Raw genomic sequence first — 13128 nt, 5'->3', positions numbered from 1 at the left:
GTCACGGATGTGTGTCAAATTACACAAGTATGTAATACACATTGCTAGAGATGCTGTGATAGAAAAGAAGTGAGCATCAGTTGGGCTCAAGGGAGGATCTGGGAAGATTCCCGAAGGAGAGTGGCATGGCTGAGAATTGAGAATGAGACTATGAGAAATGGGGGACAGAAGTACATTCCTGAAGGAGGGCTTGTGTGCGAGCTCTTTGAATAGAGACATTCCTAACTCACTGAAAGAAGGGGACATTTGAAACCTGCATGGATGCCCTGTGGCTGGAATGAAGAATGGGACTGCTGAAGTGGACCAAGGTTTTGTGGTAGGAGTTCATGGAGATTGAGCAGGGGAACAGCTAAATTCTAAATTAGAATTTAGAAGCCTTATTATTGTTGCAGTACAGACAACAGTTGAACCAGCATGGTTGTGGGCTTAAGAAATGCCCTAGAATCAACTACAGAAGGGAAGGGATTTCTGGGTCAATTGTGAATAGTAAATTCAATTCCAAATCCTTATGTAGTTCCGAGTAAATCAAAAAACTGTATCAGAAGTGATAACTGTGCCAGGCTGTGTTAACAGTGATTTTTTTTTCTTGAGTATTTGACAAAGTAATATTTTCAGAGAAAAGTAAGATAGGACTCAAAAGGAAAACAAAGACTGTAATTGGGATAGAGTGGACTCTACTTTTGGTAATTAAATGGTAGTTTTAGTTAAATTTTAAATCGAGAGCTGAAGGTGTGGGTCAGAAGTAGAAGATTTTCCTAGTTATGTCCAACACCTTGGGTTCGTCCTCAACACTAAAGGGGGGAAGATGTAATTAGAAAACCAGACAAACATCAAAACAATGACAGTCTCTCAGTGATTGATTTATGGGTAGGGCGTGTGTGTGTGTGTGTGTGTGTGTGTGTGCGCACGCACACGCTGTTGTTGTTGCTGCTGCTGTTGTTGTTGTTGTTGTTGTTTTAAACTTGACTATGTTTTTTGTATTTCTTGAGGGGGGAGTTTTGTTACCATAGAATCCCTTTTTCATGTATGAGTAGTTGCTCTTTTAAACCATCTATTTCTTTAAAGTTTAGCTACAAATTACAAGTTAGGTATGCACAGCAAATTAAATAAAGGGTGGGTCAGCTCACTGAGGTTCCATGTTGTCAAGGCTAAATTTTTGAACTGTGCAGGAACTAATTTTTACTTTGGGAAATGATTTATTATTGGTTTATTATGGGTTGATTGAAAACACCTGTATAAGATTTCTGTGCCATGTACTTAGAACATCAGTAAGGAGCGAGTCATATGAGGATAAAGCTGAGCCTTCATTACGGAATTTTGGGAAGTATGAATGTTGAATCTATAATGAATCTGTGTTCTTCAGCCACTGCCTCAAGTCAAGGAAAGTGAAAATAAGAAGCATGATTGTTTTGAGGAATTGTGTACGCTGTGCTGTGTATCTCAAAGTCTGCTGGCAGCAGCTCACTGTATATTTTATATACTACACCAGTGGCAGATATTTCAGGCACATCAGAAAGTACTCTTGATTCAGTGTCTCTGGCAGTGTAATAAAAGGTGGGGGGAAGTTCCTGTGTTCTCTAATAAACAATATATCAATGAGCCCTGTCAGATTCTATGAAAAGGGCCATGAGATGATTTATTACATTAATTATCGTCGTGTGGTTTTCATGCTGTTAAGCCTACAAATGCAGCCACATTCTACAGTTGATTTAAGAATATATTTCAGCCAGGATGAAAGTGCACTTTATTGTGATTAATATCATGCAATATTTATTCTCTTGTTCTCTTCTTTTATCTTTGCTTTGGAATGCTTAATTTCTTTCCGTGTGTAGACATTAACCTTGAGGTTTAAGCTTTTTCTAATTTATTTTTATATCTGTTGGACAATCTCCTTTTTGTCTTTAGTATCTTACTTTGTTACTTTAAAAATCTAACAATTTCAAAGAGAGAATTCCACAGTTGTATACTGTTTAACTCTATACTGGACTCAGTCACCATACCTCATCTCGGTGACACTGGGGGAACTCAGTGAAACTTGGAGGAACAGATGGTCTCCAAAAGACTGAAGTCGCAACTCTAGTTCACAACTGCCGATAGCAAAGTATTTACTTATGCATGAATGGCTTATAAAAGCTTAGAAAAATTAGCAAAAGTTTTGCTACAAAAAAGCATAAATAGTGAAACTCGAGACTAAAAAACTGGTGTTTTTTGTTTGTAGTACTGGCGATCAAACCCAGGACTCATTCTTGGCTCTGTCATTGAGCTACATCTCCAGCTGGGATAGGGAGATGTAGGCTCCATGCTTTGGAACATGTTTTCTAAGCAGTGATTGATATGTCTAAAGGGTTGAACTTGATAAATTATATGCCCAATACTGTATAGTTATCTGTCTGTTTTAGTCAACTCTCATACAACTCGTAAGGATACAATTATAACCACTTCAATGGAAGAAACTAAGACTTAGGTTTAAAAAAAACGGATTTTGTATAGCTCAGCTCAAGCAGTGCTTCTAAGATTTGAAAAGGATGTTATATTGACAAAGATCCATTAACCGTTGGCCACACTACCCATATCAGGTGGATGGGGTCAAGTAGATATGATTTTGCAGCTAGGTACGCAGTTAAGTAGATATGGTCTCATAGTTACATAAACAGTGTTGTTAAGAATGATTCCAGAGGCTGGAGAGATAACTCAGTGGTTAAGAGTGTGTACTATTCTTGCAGCGTTCCCTTACCAGGACTCATGATGGCTAACAACTGCCTGTAGCCCTAGTTCTGAAGGACCCAATACCCTTTTCTGGCCTTGACTGGCATTACAGTGACATGCATAAACCCAGTAATACACAATATAACACACATACAAAAAAGTAAAACGAAATAAATAACGGGGATTCCAGAGAAGGATTCCTCTTCCTGAAGCCAACAAGATTCCATGAGCTCGAAGTTATGGTACAGAGACCCTGTCTCCAAAACAAACACCTCCTAGTATTTAGCAACTATCTTGCCTGGGAAGTGAAAATATCAGACTATAAACCCTGCTCTGCAGGCAGCATTGCTGCTAATGTATCTGAGACAGAGCTTGGGTGTTGGATTCTGGGAGGAAGAAGAGAACTTTCCAGGCACTCAAAGTGTGCACTCATGGACCACACCTGTATTAGAACCATCTGGTGACTTGTTGAAAATGCATCCTCCTACACCCTGATAGCCATAAGGTAATTCAGGGCTGTGACATCTCACCCCTACCTCTCCATAGACATCTTTATGGTCTGTTTTCACTCATATATAGATAACTGCTTGCACAGATAGAGAGAAACAGGCCCATTCCTGGCATGACAGATTCCTTGTGTTGATTTAATAAGTACTACAAAATTTTATGCTCTCTTTATTCTGCCTAAATTTCTGTTGAGGAAATTCTCCAGAACCTTTGGAGTCACATAGTATACCCTCCCAGGAAAAAAGCAGGTAATAGATATCTTTGAGTGATTTATACTTCAGTAAAAGACACTATCAAAAATATACTAGATTAACTGCACTGTTTCTAGTTTTATGTTTTTGAAATGTGTGTGCATATGCATGTCGGGGGAGGGGGATGTTTTACTATGATTGGAAAAGATTAACCAAGCGTAGAAATAGTCTCCTGGTCAGATAACTACAGTAGAAGAGATGCCTGGCTTCACTTAGTGACATTAACAGTCCTATAAAGTAGCCTGGATTTAAAACTCTAGCAAAAGGCAGAAAGTGAGCAAGGAACAGGCTTAAAAGAGAAAGAGGCCAATGCCAATGACTTTTTCATGTATTTTATGGTAATTTTTAAATTTATTTTCTGCATTTAAGGCAATTAATTATAGCTTACTGTTATAGATATTAAGTTATTGCTGTTTTCAAAAATGAAACATAAATGTTACCAAGTATGTTTTTATAGCCACTAACAAATAAAATTGAGGTTTCCTATTTCCTAAGATTGTGAAACAGGAATCTTATTTCTTCAACATATAAAGTAAGAAATTTGTTTCTCTCAAATAAGATATATCTGTGAAGAAGTAAGTACCTCATAGATATTATAATATCTGTACATATCAGAAAAGGGGTAGGGTACTGTCATTGTCTTTTGTGGTTGCATATATTACAATACAGACTTTGTTAAAACATTTGTTTTCTTATCCTAATAAGATAAAGATGTTATCTTGCAGTAACTTTTGTTGTTGTTTGGGTTGGGTTTGTTTGAGATCATTTTACTATGTAGGCTAGACTGGCCTAAACTCACAATCCTGGCCTCAGCTTCTAACTGGCTTAAAGGCTTGTACCGCCATGCTCTGCAAGATGTTTGTTGTGATGGATGGTAATACTAATTTCCTAGGGAAATATCCCAGGGGAAAACTACCAGTGCTTCCTAAATAATTTCATCCATTATTATGGATAGTCAGCGCCTCCAGCCCCAATCACAGCTGAGCCTTAACAGTCCTAAAAAAAAGTTTAAATGAGCAAGTGAAATCTGACTGTGACACCACAAATTTGAATGAGTGACCCTTACTTTATTCTTCACGCTTTCTGAATGCAGTCCGCACAGTTGATCTGCAGTGAACTAAGTAATTACACAGTTATCTCCCTGACTTTCCTTTGACCCTGAGTGCTGCTCAGCCCCCCCAGTGTCTGTTGAGCACTGTTACTTCTCAGATGCCTTTCCAGACTGAACAAGCCATTGACATCTAAGGAGTCAGCTGTGCAGAGGGAGACACCTATAAAGTTTGCACAGGCAAGATGATGATGGGCACTAGAAGGCAGTAACAGCAAAGGAGTCAGGGATAGCAGAGAAGGGATGGTGGCTGTGGATTTATTTATTTAGAAAGCACCTCTGTCAGATTTTTGACATTTTGGGGTTCTCTGCACTTAGCATAGTCTTCATGGTCATCCCACTGTGTTGACCAAGGTTTCTGTCCCTCCCAGTCTTGCAGCTGTTTAGTCCCAACTAAATCACATAGAGGTCTACATTAATTATAAACTGATTAATAAGTAGCTCAGACTTCTTATTAATTAATTCTTATAACTCAATTAATTCTTGTCTGTGTTAGCCTCATGGCTTGGTACCTTTTTGGTGAGGCAGTCACATCTTGCTTGCTCTATGTCTGGCTTCCTCTCTGTCTGGGTAACGACTGTATACTGAAACTCCCTCTTCCCAGAATTCTTGTTGTCCTGTGTGGTTGCCCTGCCTATACTTTCTACCTGACTATTGGCCAATCAGCATTTATTTAAAATACAAGTGACAGGGTACAGACCATTGTGCCACAGTACCACTGGTCAAGTTTTCTCCCTATTCAACTATCCTGTACCCTAAACAAAGGTGAGTCCTTCTTACTCAGGAGCATATGATATTGGAAGCCCTTCTCTATATGTGTTGCTTTTATTGGTTAATGACTAGAGAAGCAGCTTGGGCCTATGATAGGGTGGGACAGAGCTAGGCAGGGAAAACTGAACTGAATGCTGGGAAAAAAGAAGGCAGAGTCAAAGAAATGCCATGTAGCCAATGAAGGAGAAAAATGCCCTCACCGGTACCGGTAATCCACAAGCATGAGGTAAAATATAAAATAATAGAAAATGGATTAATTTAAGATGTAAGAGCTAGCTAGAAATACTCAAGCTATTGGCCAAACAGTATTGCAGTTAATACAGTTTCTGTGCGATTATTTTGAGTCTGGGCAGCCAGGAAATGAATGAACAGCCTCCGCCTACAAGCACAAACTGTTTTCTTCTCATATTTGCCTTTTGCTCAAGCAGTTTCTTCAGGGATGCTGTTCTATCCTCCTCTGTTGCTTAATCAATTCGTATCTGGCCTTATAGAATTTAGTCCACTCCCTCCATAGGTTAAAGATAGATGAATCTCCCTTGAAGTTTAAGCTTGACGATCTCAACTCCTACAAAACACACAGCAACTCACAGTGCCATGCATGGCCTGTTAAACTAGTTTTCTATGTTTGCTGACCTCTCTAGCTATGTTGTCATCTTCACAACTGTTAAGACTTTGTCTTTTCAGAAGAGTAATGGAGACAGTTCTCCCATGTTCACAATATTGGGACTGGCTCACCCACACCTCCACCAACAGGGTTGGCTCTATTGTGTTGCCCAGGTGAGATACAGGGACTGCTCTCCCCAGTACTGCAGCTTGTGAGGAGTTGTCAAAGTAATCTTAAAGATAAAGTATCATGTTTGTATTTTTTAAATGAGAGTAGCCAAAAAGCACACCATTGGTGTATGAAATGATGCACAGGTCAATGGAATGGAATAATGAGCCTCTGCATTTGTAATCAACTGATTCTTAGCTAAAGTTTCAACATGGCGTCAATTCACATGTAGTAGACCAAAACCTGACCCCCTTCTCTCCATACTGAAATCAAAATAAATGGATAGAATATCTTAATGTAAGATCTGAAACTACCAGAGGAAACCATGGAGGGTCAAAATCTTTGGCATATGCAATGGAATGGCCTCCTGAATGGGACTCCAAAGCACAGAACACAGAGCAAAAAATTGCAAATAAGATCCTATGAAATAATAAAGTACAGTGCTGCGAAAAGACTACTGTCAAAATGGAGAAAGTCTATGCACATTATACAACAGGCAGAGAATTAATATGCAAAGCATATGAAGATTATTTTTGGTGGACTAAAAAAAATCAAACAATAAAGTTTACATTGTACAAATCATCAAAAGAGATACAAGTAACCAATAAACACATGAAAATGTGTAAAAGTGAACCAAAGCTATAATGAGATTCCATCTTACCACAGTTAAAATAGCAATTATTAATTTTTCTTATATTGTTTTTGAGACAGGTTCTCAGGTAGGTAGTTCAGGTTGGCCTTGAAATTGCTATGTGACCAAGGATAACTTAGAGCTCCTAATTATTCTATCTCTATACCTCCCAAATACTGTAATTATAGATCCATACCTCTGTCCTCAACTTTGTACTGTTACTTTTTGTGGAGTTTAGAAGGTGTTTATTCATTTGTTTTTCAAATCAGGCTCTTGACATATAACCCAAGTTGGACTGGAATTTATAAAATTTCCCAGATTGGTTTCAAATTTATAATTCTCCTGGCTCAGATTCCCTGTTGCTGGGGTTACAGGTATACAATCAAACATATTTTCATGAAAACAATAGATGCTAGCAAGAAAACTTTCATGCATCTCTGACAGAAATGTAAACTAGTATGCCCAGTACAGAGAATTTTATCTTAAAGTTTCCTAAAGAAACTAAAATAGATATATCATATGATCTAGTTGTTGTGGTTTAGAAAAAAAATGGCAAGCATGAGAAAGATGCCATGCAACAGAGTTTACATGGAGGGGTTTTTATTAAGGGAAAGAGAACGTAAAAAGAGAGAAGGGGAGGGAGAGACAGCCCTCTAGGGACAGGAGCAGCAGAAGAGAAGAGAGAGGCAGAGAGAGAGAGAGAGAGAGAGAGAGAGAGAAACAGAGACAGAAAGAGATGGGAGGTGGGTAGGACTCTTTTAAAAGAGAACATAGTGTACAGGACGTAACCTATCAGAATCCCAAGGGCAGGCCAGTACAGATGTCTGAATACTAACACTAGCTATATCATTTTCAGTATTGTGGTAGTTTGAATGTAATTGGCCCCCATAATCCCATAATCTCATAGAGAATGACACTATTAGGAAGTGTGGCTTTGTTGGAGTGGGTATGACCTTGTTGGAGGAAGTGTGTTACTGTGGGAGCTAGCTTTGAGGTTTCATATACTCTGGATATCACCCGGTGTGAAAGTTGATTTCCTGTTGCCTGCTAGATGTAGCACTCTCAACTCCCGCAGTCCATGTCTGCCTGCATGCTGTCATGTTCCCCACCATGATGATAATGGACTGAACTCTGGAACTGCACAAGTCCCCTCAGTTAAATGTTTTCTTTTTAAGAGTTGCCATGGTCATAGTGTCTCTTCACAGGAATAAAAACCTAACTAAGACAAGTATACATCCAAAATAAATATTGACATATCAAAAAAAAAAGACTTGTCTTTTTATCCCATAGAAATTTTTCAAATGCTCAGGGCTTAATGGTACTTCTGAGCATGTATTCGTTATTGGTTCCAACCTCGGCTTCCTACATGTGAATCTGCTCACCAGGTATTTTATTTTTCAAATTTAAAATACATTCTTATTTATTGAATAAGCTATGGACTTATTATTATTCACTAGTTTATAAAGAAGTAGAACATTTCTAAGTGAAAAATGAGACAAAATACTTTTGTTTTACATGAAAATAATAAAAGAGAAGCTAAACATGAAGAATTGTTGACTATTGCTGCAGATATATTGCTTTAATAACAGCATACAAGGATGCCATAGCTAAGTTTGTGCTTGTTTTAAATTGGTTACAGCAGCAACAGAGGGAATGTGTCTGGATTTAAATCTAATATAGATCTCCTCAAATGAAATGAGAACTAATTATGTATGCTTCCATGTCATCTCCTAACAAGAGAGGGATAATTGGATTAATGGAGCATGAAAAGGGTGTCAACGCCCTACTCTGGCTGTGGGGAGCTGCGAAGTATTCTGGACAACTGACTACATTTGTTGAAAATGGTGGGTTCCTCACAGCACTAGGGCTAGTATACCAAAGATTTGTTACTGTCCTCTCACTAGATGGTAAATCCACAAAGCAAGAGCTGTGTATATTATGCTTGCAGACCAGCCCACTTCGTTCTGACGTGCCACTTGGTGTGAAAGTGAGGTGGCCCAGCTCAGCTGTAGATAAAGAGGGAGAAAGTGCTGAGGTTTCAGGCTGCTGCCCAAGCAAGGGGGGCGGCACTGTCTGAGTGGAAGATGAAGCTTTGTAGGGTGGATTCTTAGGTTCTAAGTTACATGCTAGGTCTCAGTACACATCTATTGATGAGCCTGTTGGGCTCGTGGAAGGTGTAGGAGACGTTATTTTCATCCCTGCTCATTTATTTATGTGATTCAAATGCTTGATTTAGGCCAGTGGTTCTCAGCCTGTCACATATCAGATATCCTGCATATCAGATACTTAGATAATGATTCATAACAGTAGCAAAATCACAATTAATAAGTAGTAATGAAATTTATGATTGGGGGTCACCAGAACATAAGGAACTGTATTAAAGGGGTACAGCATTAGGAAGGTGGGGAACCACTGATTTAGGAACTGGGGATATGACTTAGTTGGCAAAGTTCTTTCCATGCAAACGTGAGGACCTGAGCTCAGATTCCCAACATGAATATATAAAGTTCTGTGTAGCATTGTGTGTTTATAATCCCATTCCTGGGGAGGCAGAGACAAAAGGATCCCTGGGATAAGGGTAGCCCGGCTAGCAAGTTGGTGAGTTCTAAGTTCAGTGAGGGGCTGTCTCAAAAAATTAAGTGGAAGAACTGGAGAGATGGCTGAATGGATAAAGGATATAAGAATGAAAACCTGAATTTGAATCCCTGGAACTAAATCTAGGTGTGATGTTCATATAAAATCCCAGTCCTTCTGCAGTGAAATGGGAGAAGAATTCCCAGCTGTTTGCAGTCCGGCTACATGCAGTGGTAAATTGTCTCAACTCAAGGTTGTCCTCTGACCCCTGCATGTGCACTCACACTCATATGCATCACACACAAGTATAATGTGGGGAGCAGCTGAAGAATCTGGCCTATCCCAAGTCCTCTGTACACATACCTGCATAGATTGTACATGTGAACAAGTACACAAAAATAAAAAAGCCAAATACTTGCTCTGATTAGAAGAAAATCATTTGTGTCTGTATGCTTTTGGGTGACATTCTTTGCTTTGTTAACTTTCTCAGCCTTTGGGGTTTATGCTTATTGAAATGCTGAATTCGTGTATAATGGAACACCACACTGCCGTGAGGATGAAGTACCTGCAAATGCACAACAGTAGGTGAAGCTAAGAAAAAAAAGCCAATCCCAAGATTCATCCATGGGCATAGTAATAGGCCAGCCAAACTTTTTTTCAAGTCAGGAGAGCAGTTTTCTTGATGGTAGGGGGTGATGGAAGAAGGAATCCTTCTGATATGGTTACTAGATTCACAGGTGAATACCCTCCGTCAAAACTGTGTGCACTTCATAACTATATTCTGTGTATGTTATACCTAATAAAAAGTTTTAAAAGGAACTTTTCTGTAGACAAATGCATGATACTTGTAGTTCATTTGTATTTTCTATTGATTTTTCTCTGTTCTTACTTGATTTTGTTATTAGTTGAGACCTTATTACTTGTACTGCTTTTGAAAAAATGTTTCTTTGCCCTTATTCATGCAAAGTAAATGAGGTTGTCTTCCCTTCCAGCTGCCTCCTGTGGTGCATTCCAAGCTGCTAGAACAGGACAGAGGCCATGCAGCAGCTCGCTTGGGCTGCTTTCTAGCAGATGCAACTCCTGTTTCTTAACTAAACTTGAGACTCAGCCAAAAAAAAAAAAAAAAAGAGGGAAAGCCTTGCACACAAGATGAGGCTGAGGAGAGCTGGCCACCTGGTCAGGGAGCCATGTCCTGTGATGACTGCATGTCACAGTCATTCTCACAGCTTCACTGTATTAGTCTGCCTCACGGAAGCCGGTGCACCTGGACATTTTGCTCACATACCCTGAAATCATAACTCATTTTTAAATTGACACTCAAAGGTTTTCAAATCAAATTTCAATTTATTTTTGTAAAAGGAGTTAAAAATACTGAATATTTTACAAACTGAAAACAAGTATGACTAAGTCGAGCTGATACCTCATGGTGGGGTCTGTTGGTAGTTATTGACTATCTTATCTGGAGTGTTTTGTTAACCCTGTAGAATATTCCAGCTTAAAGATTCAATTGCCCTTATCTGACATCCCCTTGGGAAATCCTAGTTTGTAGCACCTTGGATCACACTCCTAAGATAGTTTCTAATGGCAGATCTCCTCTGTTAGGATTTTTAAAAAGAAGTGCTAGGATTTGATCACTGATGATAAATTACACCTCCAAAGAGGTACTGTAGTGAATTTCAGGTTTCAGGATACACAGACTCTGTCTAAGAGCTCATGTGAGCAATGAGAGTTTGAAACTCTTTTTCCCCAAAGTTGCCTATGAACTTTCATTTCCTGGAAAACCTTTGAAGTTTGAAGAGTGCTTTTATATATTTGCATAAGCAGCCAAATTAAACTGTGCTGGCCTCTGGCTTACATGTAAACAGTTAAGGGTGAGAGGTCACACTCAACCCCTGCTTCTTTGTTTTTAATGGAAACAGAAGGTAGTCTTTATTGTTAATATAATCAATTTCAACTACAAAAAGAGGCAAGTGAAAGTTAAACTATTGAAGCATAAAGTCTGTTTGTGTACTTGAATTTTGGAGATGTCACCTCTCCATCGTTACTGTGTACATAATGGAATTTGAAAATCTGTCCTAGAATTCTCACTTGAAACTAACATGGTTATTTATAGATAGATACACAGTAATATATGGTAATGCTTTATTTAAAAGGTAGTTTGTTTTATGAATAAACTCCAGTATATTAAATACTTTACATTATTGGGTATAGTAATTACGAAGACTTCCACTGAGCAGTCATATAAATTAATCTGAAATTTTTTTCTATATAGATATTTTCAGTAAACAAAATGCTATTGCCTTATACCCAAGAGACTTAAGTTGTATTTTTTGTTGTTTTAAATTAACTTCCATGTTTTCCTCTTAAAAATCAATAGGAAAACTGACTTCACTGCATAGCAGTAGGTAGGCTGCTATTCTGTTGTATAATTCTCTTTTGGGTTTCTGAGTTTGTCCAGACCACATCAGACATGCAGAGTGGGTGTTTTTTAAACCAAGTATTTTTTATTAGTAATGTTAAGTTAAACTAAATGTTACTGAAATGAAACTACTTAGTGTTTCTTAACCTCTTTTTCAATGGACACAGGCATAGAATTTGACTTTTCTGAGTCAAGATAGGCTTTGAACCTGAGACCCCCCTGCCTCCTGAGGATCTTCCTAAGGAGTAGGAATTACAGGCCTGAGTCACTAGAACTTTGTTTACCTGGGAATGCTTTTGGGTCTCATCTTGAGCATAGAGTACTGGTTCAAATGCAGACATAGGCTTACAGACAGGTCGCCTATATTTAGTAAGTGTGCGGCCTGCTGCCTTGGAGCAGTACTGCTTAATGGATGACGCAGAGCTTATACTGCAAGTCCGTCACGCAGAAGGTACATAATAAATCAAGAAAACAAACTGAATCAAGATAAGCCCTTTCACCTCAGTTATAAAGTTCATATTTAATTATCCGCTTGTTACCATGAACTTTAGTAGTCCTGGTTTTCCTTTAAAATACCAGATTGATTCTGATCACTTAATTGCTTACAAACTGTTTTGTTATCCATAAAGAATACTTATAAATTGCATTGACCTGAATTCCTATAGAAAAGGAATGAAATGAACTGCCATCAAATGTATTTAATCCTCTCTAAATAGACTCCCAGTGGTGTGTTAGAGTGACAAATGCAGCCACTTCCAGTTTCACAAATGAAGTGATTTTACCAGCTGGAGAGAGGACCCCTTCCATGCGACATAGGACGAATAATACATTTCTGCCCCTCAAACGTTTTTCCTCAAACAAAAAGATGACCTTCAGTATCACCCTTTCCACAGACCTTCACTCACTAAGCTCTGTGCCAGGACTCAGAGCTAGCAAGGTGTCTCCAGAGGATAAAAGTGTTTGCAATGTAAGCCTGAGACCCTGAGTTCAATTCCTGGAGCTGTGTAAAGATGGAAGGATTTGCACCTATACTCACACACACAATACCACAATAATAACACAATTTAACATTTTTTATATTTTTTATTGATTTTTATTAAGCTCTACATTTTTCTCTGCTCCCCTCCCTGCCTTTCCCCTCCCCTTCAACCCTCTCTCAAGGTCCCCGTGCTCCCAGTTTACTCAGAAGATCTTGTCTTTTTCTACTTCCCAAATTTAACATTTTTAAAAAGAAGTTCTCTCTCATTGTCATGGGCCATATTTTATCCAGTAAATTTGTGAAACTGAATTTGGCTTCAATCGTGCAACAACCCTTTCAATACTATATCACTGTTCTCTCAAAATTGATCCATCTTTCCCATTTCATTATGAAAGGAAACTTTATTTCAG

The 13128-nt window shown here is 38.6% G+C and overlaps 1 protein-coding gene across 3 annotated transcripts in view; it reads left to right on the top strand.

Moving 5' to 3' along the window:
* Positions 1–13128, top strand: part of Kiaa1958 (KIAA1958 ortholog) — a 160352-nt gene that overhangs the window by 96336 nt on the left and 50888 nt on the right. The gene's annotated exons all lie outside the window — the stretch shown is intronic.

The sequence above is a fragment of the Myodes glareolus genome, chromosome 3 (assembly GCF_982192425.1).
Source record: "Myodes glareolus chromosome 3, mMyoGla1.1, whole genome shotgun sequence".
NCBI classification, from domain to species: domain Eukaryota; kingdom Metazoa; phylum Chordata; class Mammalia; order Rodentia; family Cricetidae; genus Myodes; species Myodes glareolus.
The sequence above is the reverse complement of the archived record's forward strand: the minus strand, read 5'-3'. Positions and strand labels throughout refer to the sequence as shown.